Source organism: Podarcis vaucheri (assembly GCF_965113315.1).
Source record: "Podarcis vaucheri genome assembly, chromosome: 17".
Classification (NCBI taxonomy): domain Eukaryota; kingdom Metazoa; phylum Chordata; class Lepidosauria; order Squamata; family Lacertidae; genus Podarcis; species Podarcis vaucheri.
The window spans coordinates 16,308,797-16,322,114 of NC_138755.1; positions in this window are offsets into that span (position 1 = coordinate 16,308,797).

Here is a 13,318-nt window from a genome sequence, read left to right on the forward strand (position 1 = left end):
TGGTGCATGCTCTGGTTATCTCCGGCTTGGACTACTGCCATGCGCTCTACATGGGGCTACCTTTGAAGGTGACCCAGAAACTACAACTAATCCAGAATGCGGCAGCTAGACTGGTGACTGGGAGTGGCTGCCGAGACCACATAACACTGGTCCTGAAAGATGTACATTGGCTCCCAGTACATTTCCAAGCACAATTCAAAGTGTTGGTGCTGAGCTTTAAAGCCCTAAACGGCCTCGGCCCAGCAGACCTGAAGGAGAGTCTCCACCCCCATCGTTCAGCCCAGACCCTGAGATCCAGCTCCAAGAGCCTTCTGGCAGTTCCCTCACTGCAAGAAGCCAAGTTACAGGGAACCAGGCAGAGGGCCTTCTCAGTAGTGGCACCAGCCCTGTGGAATGCCCTCCCATCAGATGTCAAAGAGAAAAACAACTACCAGACTTTTAGAACGCATCTGAAGGCAGCCCTGTTTAGGGAAGTTTTTAATGTTTGGCAGACTATTGTATTTTAATATTTTGTTGGAAGCCACCCAGAGTGGCTGGGGAAACCCAGCCAGATGGGCATGGTATAAATAAATTATTATTATTATTATTATTATTATTATTATTATTATTATTATACGAGAGGCTTGTGGCCTGCCACTGGGAACAGGACACTGAGGTAGTCTAAACTTGCACAGATCCAACATTGCCAGTTTTCAGTTCTAATAGTCTTGAAGTGGAGCCCTGCCAGATTCCCACTTATCTTTTGCTCTCCGGCCTCCAGCATATGGCACAGAGAATAACACAAGGAGAGCTCAGTCTTTGATGGGGTTGTGCCATAACCTGCCACCGAGCCACACTCAAATTGCAACTTTAGATTGCTGCAGACTCCTCTGCACAGTCCCTGGGAGTTGATACCTGTTGCTGGGATGTTTTTCTTCACCACCTGCTTTCACTGAGAAGCATAAGCAAAAGGAACAAGAACAGTATTTCACAGGATGCTGCAGCAAAATTTTTTAAAAAGTGCTCCTTTTAAAAAGTGTTGTCAAAAGTGGTGGGTTGCTGAATATCAGTCCTGCTCAGATATATTTACAAAACCAAAAATAATCCATTATACATGAGAACAGAGTTCTAGCCTCCTAATCACTAGTCACTTGGAAATCCGTTCTTTTCTAATTATTTTAAGCACACTCCGCATTCAATTTCCTCTCAAAGATTGATATATCTTATTATGAAACTAATTTGTTTCGTAATGATTTCAGGCTTCCAGATCTTTGCTTCTGCCTCTAGTCAATTCCGCACTCTGCATGCATGCTGTGCAGCTGCTCTCAGCCCATTAATTGCAGCCCTCCTTGCATGTGTGCACGCACAGCCATGCGCCTCCTCCTGCAGCTGCAGGAATTGCCCAATGTGGCATGACTGTATTTGCAGGGGGGAAGAGCAATGCGCACTGGCATTGCTGGGGACTTAGGAGCTAGCAAGAGGTGGAAATGTTGGAATGAGTCGATTTCTGTGCATAGCTTTCAGTGTTCTGCCTGGAGCTATGCACATCTCCCCTCCTGTATGATTAAGACAATAAGGAGAGCATTAAACAGTCTGGACCTCTGATGTTGTAAATGTGGGACAGCTGTGTAACTTGTCCGCAGTGGGGCAGTAGCATGTCCTCTCTGTAAGAAACCATATCTGAAATCTAAAAATTATTGTTCAGGTTCAAATATTCCAATCTTAGGTAAAATGCTTGGAGCGTGTCACCCAACTCTGCATTTACTCTAATGAAGCTAATCATCTTAGATGCAGCTAATTTGGGACAGAAGTCTTCGTAAATAGCTCGTACCAGGAGACAGATGGGGGGGGGGGAATGCGACTCTGAACCTCTCAGCATCTTTCAGTACCATTAACATAGGATGGATCTAAACACGGGGGTGGGGGGTAAGCGCTATAAATAAGTCAGAAATCAAATCGTTATAACAAAAGAAAAAAATACTACATAAAAAATCGCATAGAATTTTTTTGCTCTCTGGTGCCATCTGGTGTTGCATGTTTATAATGCAATCAAAGTGTTGTTTTTTTGAGTAATGTAGCTGAGTCCTATAGTTTCCTTCTGGGTCCTCTTTCAAGGGTGGGTTTAGGAAGAACCCTGCTGAGGTCCTTTGGGGTCGCTACGGATTCTAGAAGATGGGGATGAGAAACTAATGCACGGATTTCAGCTCCTGGGTGCAAGAGGTTGTATCTTCTCCCCAATGCTCTTTACCACCAATGAAACCGCTAGACGAAGTCCTACAGAGATTTGGGCTAAAGTGTTACCAGCGCGCTGTGCATAAATAGCTCTACTGCTCTTTAGTGATTCAGTTAAGAAAGATTTGGAGTCTGAACAAAATAGATTTACGTGTCCCTTTTTCTAGCTCCCCATTTCACTTATGACCAAACGTGCTAAGGAAGCCTTGCTCTGCTTTCTTTTGACCTGAGCTTTCTGTGTTCAGCTTTCTTTTTTCATTTGATCTGCTGTTGCTTCAGCTTTTGAGATAAGATTGTTCTTGCTGCCTTATGCTGCTGCTATCTTAACTGCTTTTATTACTTGGAAATATAATTTTGTTGTTAGAATGTTGTTGTTTTTTTTAAAAAAAAAAACCAACAACAACCTTGGGTTGTAATCCATTCTGGGATATATATGATTCCTATGCTCCATAGGAATTATTCTATTCTATTCTATTCTATTCTATTCTATTCTATTCTATTCTATTCTAACAGACTCCAGTCTGGCCACTGGCCAATGGCTCAAGTGGAGCTTGATTTATTTGACAAGGCCTATTCAAAGATAACTGACTTCCAGAGTGTTTTCCCTTGTGGTTCTATGGGTTTATTTTTCGCCCTGAGGTTTATTGTATGAATGCAAGTGCAGAAGGTCTTTGGGGGGCTCATCTGGAGAGAGAAATCGCCTTTTATTCTCCTCGGCTCTGAAGCAGTAACTAATATACCTTCCGGCCTTTTCTGTTGTGAGGAGAAATGTCCAAGAAGCATGTTTGATTATTATTATTATTTTGCTTCGCCTGCATCTCAGAATCCAGGGGGCATCATGCTGTTTCAAGGAGGGACCAGCATCTGATTATTATCCAGATACAGTAAGCAACATTGTTGGGAAAATTGACTTTTTGGATCCCGGCTGATTTAGCTGTTTGCTGTCTTATCTCACTAGGCTCACTAATGCAGTTTGAAATGTTCTGTCAGCCTTGGTTTAGCCACCGATATGAGGCAAGCGGACCATCTGCTCCTGCATTTTGATGGGATGCCAGATCACAGGCTGGCAAATTGTTCCTTAGGTGGAACGGACGGACCTCCTGCGAACTGCTTTCTTACCTAGCAACAGAGACCTGAGGCGGCCTGGCCACCAGGCCTCACGGATGTCAGCAAAGGCAGGTGAAGGTCAGATGACACATTGAAATGCCAGTGAAGGAAAAGAGATATGAAGGGGGGGGGATTAAGTTTAGAACAGATAGGAGGATCATTTATTTACAAAGTTATTGTAATGAGGGGCTGGAGGCTTGCACACCCCTTTGCTATCCTATACAGTGGTACCTCAGGTTAAGTACTTAATTCGTTCCAGAGGTCCGTACTTAACCTGAAACCGTTCTTAACCTGAAGCACCACTTTATCTAATGGGGCCTCCTGCTGCCGCCGTGCCACCAGAGCACGATTTCTGTTCTTATCCTGAAGCAAAGTTCTTAACCTGAAGTACTATTTCTGGGTTAGCTGAGTCTGAAACCTGAAGCATATGTAACCTGAAGCGTATGTAACCCGAGGTACCATTGTATATAGGAGTGGGCTGGGAACAACTTAGAGCTCTAAGTGTTTCTGCAATCTCTTTTTATACCTAGTAGGTGGAACTATCTTTTCTTTTCTTTTCGGGCTCCTCCTGGACCCAAGTGATGGAGGAGGTATCACTACCTCCTGAGAGATTGCTGGCACTGGTGAAACACCCTGTCTGGGAAGGCAGAGCTAATCCAAGCATCCCATGACGCAAAGGTGGGCGATGTTACAGGCACCTTCAAGGACAGGTGAGACCAGAGAGCAGGTTAAGACACTCCATAGAAGCTTTCAGGAGGCAGAGGATTCAACCCCCACGGCAGGTTGCCAGGAACGGATAAGGCAAGCGAAAGCTCTTACCAACTGCTTTTTATTCAATATTCACAGAGAGAGGCTGGGAAATGCAGCCTCTTGGAATAATGGTGTTGCCCCGAGTGAGTCTTCACCCCCTTCCTCTCTCACGTGTCATCGCTATGGATGCTGAAAAGTGCCCTCTGTCTTTGACCTCTTTGCTCTCCTACTTTCAAGGCTCGCCAAGTTCTGGGAGGGGAGGTCTTGAATGCTTTCTAAAGACACTGTGTCCGTCAGCTGTCGCCCCCCTGGTGCTTCCTCTTCTTCCTCCTCCTCTCCCATTATTTCCCAGCTTTCTCTCTCATCTGCCTCTGAGCTGTGACCTCCCTCCCTTGTTGTAAATCTGAACTGTCTTCTTCTTCTCTGAAGAAGAAAGAAGAGAAGCAGTAACTAAAGAGAGTTAGCCAACATTACAAAAAACCTGGTCTAATTAATTTTGGCATTTGACGGGTGGCGCTGTGGTCTAAACCAGTGTTTCCCAACCGGTGTTCCGTGGCACACTAGTGTGCCGCGAGACGTTGCCTGGTGTGCCGTGGGAGGGAGGCGGGCGAGTCGGGCGGCGAGAGGCGGGGCGGCGGCGGCGAGGAGAGGCCGCCCAGCGCGGGGCTCTCGCCGTCTGCCTGCCTGGCTGCCTGTGTGGCGCTGACGTCACGGGGCTGTAACGTGCCCCACATAGGCACACGCGGGGCGGCGAGCAAGCTCCCTCCCACATCCCATCACCGCTCGCTTCGGCCGGCCTACTGGGCTGTCGCAGGCGGAAGGCCTGCGCATGCGCGAGGTTTTCGTGCCTTCGGGATTCTCTTCACGCCTTCCTCCTCCTGGGTCCTTGAGAGCGCGGGAAGCGGCAGCGTGAGACCGGCGTTGAGCCTGGTAGGTATTGCGCTTGCCAAGGCAGTCATTTGGGAAGTGAAAACTTGCAAAGCAAGCAACCAGTTCAATCTGAAGTACGTGTATGCTTAATATCCTGTATCTGAAACCTGTTCTGCCCCCTCCCCCACACTTGGTGCCATTTTCATCTACACATGCAGCAGAGTAAGTTGACCCAGAATAGTACCAATTCAGATGGCAGATGGGAGAATGACAGTGCTGAATGCTTTCCCATGTAGAACAGTCCCTGCAAATAAAAACCTAGCATATTTGGAAGAGGGATGCTAGCCTAACCATTACCTTCTATGCTGTTACTATATATATTTTTTTTTTTTTTACATAAGTAAAAAGTGACCTTTCCCCATCTGGCATGGTGGTGTGCCTCGAGATTTTTTTCATGAAACAAGTGTGCCTTTGCCCAAAAAAGGTTGGGAAACACTGGTCTAAACCACTAAGCCTCTTGGGCTTGCTGATCAGAAGGTCTGTGGTTCGAATCCCTGCGACGGAGTGAGCTCCCATTGCTTGGTCCCTGCTTCTGCCAACCTAGCAGTTTGAAAGCACGTCAACGTGCAAGTAGATAAATAGGTACTGCTCCGGCGGGAGAGGCAGTCTCCAACATTCCTCCTTTGCCCAATCTCTTGCAGAAGCCAACTGGTAGTGGCTGAGGTCCCTTCATCCCCCCCAATAAAATATTTGAGGGGGCTGCCCCCCAAAGTTGATGGGCAATGCCATTCAAATGGTGTGGGTGTGTGCCATGTCATGCCATCAGTTCTGTGGGGCAGAGTTTAACTGCCCCCGCCATATTTTATTCAAATTGGCACCCCTGCCCGCCTCCATCCCCACTAATAGGCTGCTCCAATCCCAGCAGAGGTCCCTGACTCCCCACATCCCACTGGAGCCCTCCCCCAGGTCCTCGGACAATGTGCTCTCTGCATCATCCTGACCCAGCCAGGCCATGACAGTGATTTGCAACTAACTTTAAAATCCATTCTATTCCTATCCTGCGCCCACAAACATCAAGGCAGCTCGGCTCGCTTCGCTGTAATTTTAAGGAAGAAAAGCTCCAAAAGTACAGACGTCACTCTCTATAAGTGCTTGGATGGGACTGATAATTCCAAAATAAATGGAAAATTAATAAATTGTTAATACATCTCTTTGGGTTGAAGTGCCCACAAAGTGTCAGTGCTATTGCATGGCTTGCTGGTTGGTTTATTTGCTGTTAGGGAAGAGAGGAACTCGATTCCCTTACTCCTGCCTTTCCTCAAACACTCCAATCTACCGGCTTCATTTCTTGTACTTTAGCACCATCATGTGTTCAATTGGAAAATTTAACTTTTATCAGAAAAGATGGTGGTGACTCAGTAATTTCCAAATGATCGAGAAGATTGGTGTAACCATTCTTTCTTTCTTTTTTATAATAATTTTTATTGCATTTTTTCCAAATTACAGAAAGAACAAAAGGAAAAGCAGAATAGAAGAAAAAAAAAAGAATAAAGAACAGAAAATCACCACCATTTCAACAACTTATTTCAAATTTCCATTGGACTTCCCCACATCTCCCACATAATGCATTCTTGATAATAAAGTTATCAGCAAATTATACCCTTATTTCGTATGTTTCTTTATATTTTCAGTTGCAATTTAAGTTTAAATCTCTTATTCTCCATTTACTCTAAAGATATAACATAATGTCATTTTTACCCATTTAAACTTTGATTCTTTCATGAATGTTATCAATTTCATAGATAATTAAATTTCATTACTGGGGCTAACGTTCCAAATCATACGGCATCTTATGTTTCATACAACTTATAATACTTTTGCAAATAGTCTTTAAATTTTTTCCAGTCCTCCTCCATTGCCTCTTCTCCCAAGTCTCGGATCCTTGCAGTCATCTCGGCCAGTTCCATGTAGTTCATCAATTGCGTCTGCCAATCCTCCAGTGTGGGCAAATCTTGGGTCTTCCAATGCTTAGCGATAAGGATTCTTGCTGCTGTTGTAGCATACATAAAAAAAAGTTCTATCCTTTTTTAACACCTTCTGGCCGACAATGCCCAGAAGGAAGGCCTCTGGTTTCTTGGGGAAGGTGTACTTGAACACCTTTTTTAACTCGTTATAGATCATTTCCCAAAAGGCCTTCAATCTTGGACAAGTCCACCAGAGGTGAAAGAATGTCCCTTCAGCCTCCTTGCATTTCCAACATTTATTGTCAGACAAATGGTATATCTTAGCGAGCTTGACTGGGGTCATGTACCACCTGTATACCATTTTCATAATGTTTTCTTTCAAGGCATTACATGCCGTAAATTTCATACCGGTGGTCCATAACCTTTCCCAGTCCTCAGACATAATATTGTAACCAATGTCTTGAGCCCATTTTATCATGGCTGATTTAACTGTCTCATCCTGAGTATTCCATTTAAGCAGCAAGTTGTACATTCTCGATAATACCTTGGTCTTTGGTTCTAACAACTCTGTCTCAAGTTTCGATTTTTCCACCTGGAATCCTATTTTTTTATCTAGCTTAAAAACCTCATTAATTTGGGCATAGTGTAGCCAATTTTGCACCTTGTCCTTTAATTTTTCAAAGCTCTGCAACCTCCAATTACCTCCAATGTTTTCTATTATTTCCCAATATTTCGGCCAATATGCCTCCATATTGGATGTTTTCCGAGCTTTGGCCTCTATTGGTGAAATCCACCTCGGAGTTTTACTTTCCAATAAGTCTTTGTATTTTTTCCAGACCATATATATTGCTTTTCTGACAATATGGTTTTTGAACATTCCATGTGTTTTCCCCTTGTCATACCACAAATACGCATGCCAACCTAACGAATTGTTGAAGCCTTCCAGATCTAGGACATCAGTGTTTTCCAATAAGATCCAATCTTTCATCCAGCAGAAGGCCGCAGCTTCATAATATAACCTTAAGTCCGGCAGGGCAAACCCCCCTCTCTCCTTTGCATCAGTTAGTATTTTAAACTTTATTCGGGGCTTTTTGCCCTGCCAGACGAACCTAGAAATATCCCTCTGCCACTTTCCAAAACATTCCACTCTGTCCACGACCTGCAAGGCTTGAAACAAAAACAACATTTTTGGCAAAACGTTCATTTTTATAGCTGCAATTCGGCCTAACAAGGATAATTTCAATCTTGACCAGATTTCTAGATCTTTTTTGACTTCTGACCAACATTTTTCATAGTTATCTTTAAATAGATTCAAATTCTTAGAAGACAGATTGACCCCCAGGTATTTCACTTTTTTAACAATGTTTAGTTCTGTTTCCCTCTGAAACCCCTCTGTTTCAGTAACCGTCAAGTTTTTCCCTAACACCTTAGTTTTTTGTTTGTTCAACTTAAAACCCGCCACCCGACCAAATTTCTGAATCAATTCCAAAACTCTTTTTGTACTAGGTTCTGGCTCCTGTAATGTTAAAACCAAGTCATCTGCAAATGCTTTCAGTTTATATTGTTTCGCTCCGACCCGTGGTGTAACCATTCTTTCAAATGCTAAATAATGTTTGCTCCTGTAACTCACTCTTACAGGGTAAAATAAAAGTTATCTTGCCATCCTGTCCTTCAGTTTTGCAATTTGCAGGGCAGCTGTCAGACCCCAAATTTCAAAACCCCAATCAGCATACTGGCCTAGTTTCCTTTGGGAGGAAGGGCAGGATATAGATTTATAATTATCATCACCATCATTATTTAAAACCTTCAAACATTATTGAAAACTGTAGTGAAACCAAAAACAGAAAGAAGAGAAGCAGTAACTAAAGAGAGTTAGACAACATTACAAAAAACTTGGTGTAATTAATTTTGGCAATTGGCGGGTGGCGCTGTGGTCTAAACCACTGAGCCTAGGACATGCTGATCAGAAGGTCGGCGGTTTGAATCCCCACTCCTGCCAACCTAGCAGTTTAAAAGCATGTCAAAGTGCAAGTAGATAAACAGGTACCGCTCCAGCGGGAAGGTAAGCGGCGTTTCCGTGCGCTGCTCTGGTTCGCCAGAAGTGACTTAGTCATGCTGGCCACATGACCCAGAAGCTGTCTGTAGACAAATGCCAGCTCCCTCGACCAGAAAGGGGGGTGAGTGCCACAACCTCAGAGTCGTTTGCGACTGGACCTAACGGTCAGGGGTCCCTTTACCTTTACTGATAATATATTGGTCAAGTGTTGGCAAATAATTACCAAGTTATCTCCTAGGAAAGGTATTTAGGTCAGGGGTGCCGAAACCTGGGGACCTGATGCTCCCTCAACTTCATATTTTATGGATGGTGGCCAAAAGAAATACAAAATTAACGTAATGCTAGGGTGGGCAGAGGAAATTTAAATTTTGGGTATGCAGCGACCACAAAATTTATCTTATATCTGTAGCATCTGTTAAATCTGAGGCTCTGCCTCCACCCTCCCAAATAGTTCATAATGGGGAATCTAGAAATGGCCCTAACCTTTCCCCCCACATAGATGGGTGGAACTTGCAGAGAAATGAGTCCTTCTAGAGCAGGCATAGGCAAACTCGGCCCTCCAGATGTTCTGGGACTACAACTCCCATCATCCCTGACCACTGGTCCTGTTAGCTAGGGATGGTGGGAGTTGTAGTCCAAAAACATCTGGAGGGCTGTGTTTGCCTATGCCTGCTCTAGAATAAAACAAGTTTTCCATATATCAGGCATATTCATCCAGGAGCTTTCATGCAGGAAATCTTGAAACTTTCCCCCCCTGCTAGAATTGGGTGCAAATTGCAGGCATGGTCACCACTTCTGAAGCCTACCAAATTTCAGACAGAAAGTTGCCGTGTCCCTTCAGTAATAGCAGGCTCTACCTGTTGGCTTTTTGCAGTATAGTAACGCTGCAGAGAGCTTGCTGGGGAGATCATGCATTAAAAAGAAAGGACTCAAAAAGTACTTAAAGGTTTTAATAAGGAAAACAAAAACTCCATTTACACTAAATACATCAACAAACCAACATGACCCAACCACCAACCCATCCCCCAGGGTAATGGGAGAGCTAGGTGCTGCCCCTTATATACTACACCCAGATGCTGACACGCCTTAATCAAATACAACTCAGCAGCACCTGCTATGTTTCACAGCTGTAAAGCTGGGTCTCGTTAGTTTTGCTCTGGCCCTTGCTCCGGCCCCTTAAAGACATACACATGGAGTGGAACAATGATGAACCTTTACATTTAAAGAAACCATTCAACACTACCTGCCTCCTCTTACTGGATGGGAAGGAGAAGAGGTCTCTGTTACCTGTACTGCTTTATTTGAAGACAGAAGTTCAGCTGATGAAGCTTCATTCCCACTAGCAAGTCAAGCAGTGTGTGCAAAATCGCATCTTCTACACAACCAATAGAGTTTCATTAGAACTGTGGGTCAAAACATAAACATATGCAGAGTGAGATAATAGACATGTGATGGACTCATTTTCCCTGCCAACATAATACATTTTCAGTTAAAGTTTGCCATCTAGTGGGAATATTGAGGATGTGTTTGCATTTATCACTTTTTTTAAAAAAAATCATTGTAACAAATGGAATGCTCTGGCCGGGAGGGCAGGGTATAAATAAAGTTTATTATTATTGTTGTTGTTATAATTAAAATAAAAAAATTCCTTCCAGTAGCACCTTAAAGACCAACTAAGTTAGTTCTTGGTATGAGCTTTCGTGTGCATGCACACTTCTTCAGATACACTGAAACAGAAGTTGCCAGATCCTTCTATATAGTGAGAAGGTGGGGAGGGGTATTACTCAGAAGGGTGGTGGGAATCGGAGATTGGCAGATAGCTGAGATGAGCCTGTTATAATTGTTGTTATAATTGTTATTATTATTCTTATTAATCAATGAACGTGGATACAGTATCTGAAGTATGCATGCACACGAAAGCTCATACCAATAACAAACTTAGTTGGTCTCTAAGATGCTACTGGAAGGAATTTTTTAATTTTGTTTCGACTACGCAGACCAACACGGCCACCTACTTGTAACTAGACCTATGGAAGTCATTTCATATAGTCACTGAATTTATTTGTTTCTTGTTTAGACTAGGTAATGAGGTTTTCATCTAGTCACACACACACACAACCTGTTGATACCAAATGGTACTGAAAGTCAAAGATCGTCTCAAACAGTTTAAGATCCTTTTGAATGTACAGTCGTGCCTTGGTTCTCAAACGGAATCCGTTCCGGAAGTCCATTCGACTTCTGAAAGCAGTCAAAAGCCAAGGCATGGCTTCTGATTGGCTGCAGGAGTTTCCTGCATGCAGTCGGAAGCAGTGTCGGATATTTGGCTTCCAAAAAAACATTCACAAACTGAAACACTCACTTCCGGGTTTGCGGTGTTCGGGAGCCAAAACGTTCAAGTCACAAGGCATTTGAGAACCAAGGTATGACTGTATACAGTTGTTGCTCTTACTCTAGTCCAGTGTTTCTCAAACTTGAGTCTCCAGCTGTTTTGGGACTACAATTCCTACCATTCCTGACCACTAGTCTTGCTAGCTAGGGATAATGGGAGCTGTAGTCCCAAAACAGCTGGAGACCCAAGTCTGGGCAACACAACACTAGTTAGATGATTTCTCGTGGGCCTGTAAGCATCTTCTCCTTCACTTGAATGGAGAAATCACTTTGCATGTGTAAAGGATGACAAGTGTACAGAGATGGGTGTACAACTTGGAACACACCATCTTTGGACTGGGCCAACTTGCGGCTCTTTCCCTGCTTTAAACTGTAGCACCCTGCTTGTGGTTAACGCTTAGCTGGAATGAAATATTCAACGCAGCAACAGAGAAATTAAAAAAATAATTTATTTGTCAGACAAATAAATAAGAGGCACAGTGGTATATGGTTACCAAGCTCTGGCCTGGCCTCCTGCCATTATGGCCAGCACTTATATTCCCTTAATCCAGCCCCCTTTGCTCCTCCTGTGGCTGCCTCTGTTCAATCAGCCTGGTTGGATTTCCTATTGGCTGATTGCTATAATTAATTCTAAGAGATACACCCATATCCTTCTGTCCTTATATGGAACACAAAGAGCTATATATTGTTTCATCTATAAATGACAAATAAGTAGTAATATATCTTACATGTGTCTCAACAAGGAATCTTAATTACCAGCTCACCTCTTGTCTTCCTTGCCCTCCAAAACAGATGGTTAATAATTTTAAAATTTTATCTTGAACAGATGTCAGAGACCTTGGGTTCATATTCTCATGCATCATCAATGAAATATCTCCTTTTGGAGGTCTTTAAACAAAGGTCTGACAGCCATTTGTCATGATTGGCGTCTCTTGTCTGACAAGGGGGGCTAAATACAACTATATGAAATCTAGCATTTCTTAAATCCTTTGCATAATTACATTTAAGACAATATATTTAATACATAACATAGGTAGCCTTTTAAAAGGATAAACTTCCTCAAAGTAAAAAGGAAGAAACAGTTTACAGCCTCAAAATAAAATAGGAGAAAAAGCCTCTTCCCCTTTTCCCATGTGCCCTTGGCCTTTTGTCCTGTGGCTCAAGTTTAATGGTTTTATTTTACTTTACCCATTCCTAATTATGTTTGGTCTCTGCCCTTTTTATAACATGTAGGGTCAGTGTCCTCACTCAGTCTGTAATTCCAGCTTTTACGACTTTAAGAATTGTTTTCTGCTATAAATCAAGGGGGGGGCCCTTTGTCTGGGAAGAAAACACTGTCAGTGTTTTCTTAAGCAGCTGGTCTGCCTGGCATGAATACTTTTGAAAATCTAAGCCCATTTAATTTAGGAACCTGATCAAGATATAAGCCAATATATGCCTTGATTAAAAATGCAGTCTATATTCAGATGCCACAAAACAAGCTTAGTGCAACTGAAGGACATTTCCAATGCCATCTGATACAAGCCCACTCAGAAGTCCCACTGTGTTCAATGAGAGTTACTCCCAGGTAATTTGGCAAAGGATTACAGCTTTAATCTTTCCACCCCTGTCCTTGATTTCTCCAGTTTATTTTTGCTATTAACACAAGTATGATCAGGTGTAAAGGGACCCCTGACCATTAGGTACAGTCGTGGCCAACTCTGGGGTTGCGGCACTCATCTCGCTTTATTGGCCGAGGGAGCCGGCGTACAGCTTCCGGGTCATGTGGCCAGCATAACTAAGCCACTTCTGGCGAACCAGAGCAGCGCACGGAAACGCCGTTTACCTTCCCGCCAGAGTGGTACCAAACATGTGGTCTTTTTCTATGCTAAGGAAGCTTTGGAAGTGACTTAGAATGGGATATTTAAAGGTCTAACAGCCTATATTTCCATGCATAACTTTGCTGCATGTTTTGTGACTTTAAATCTCTGCT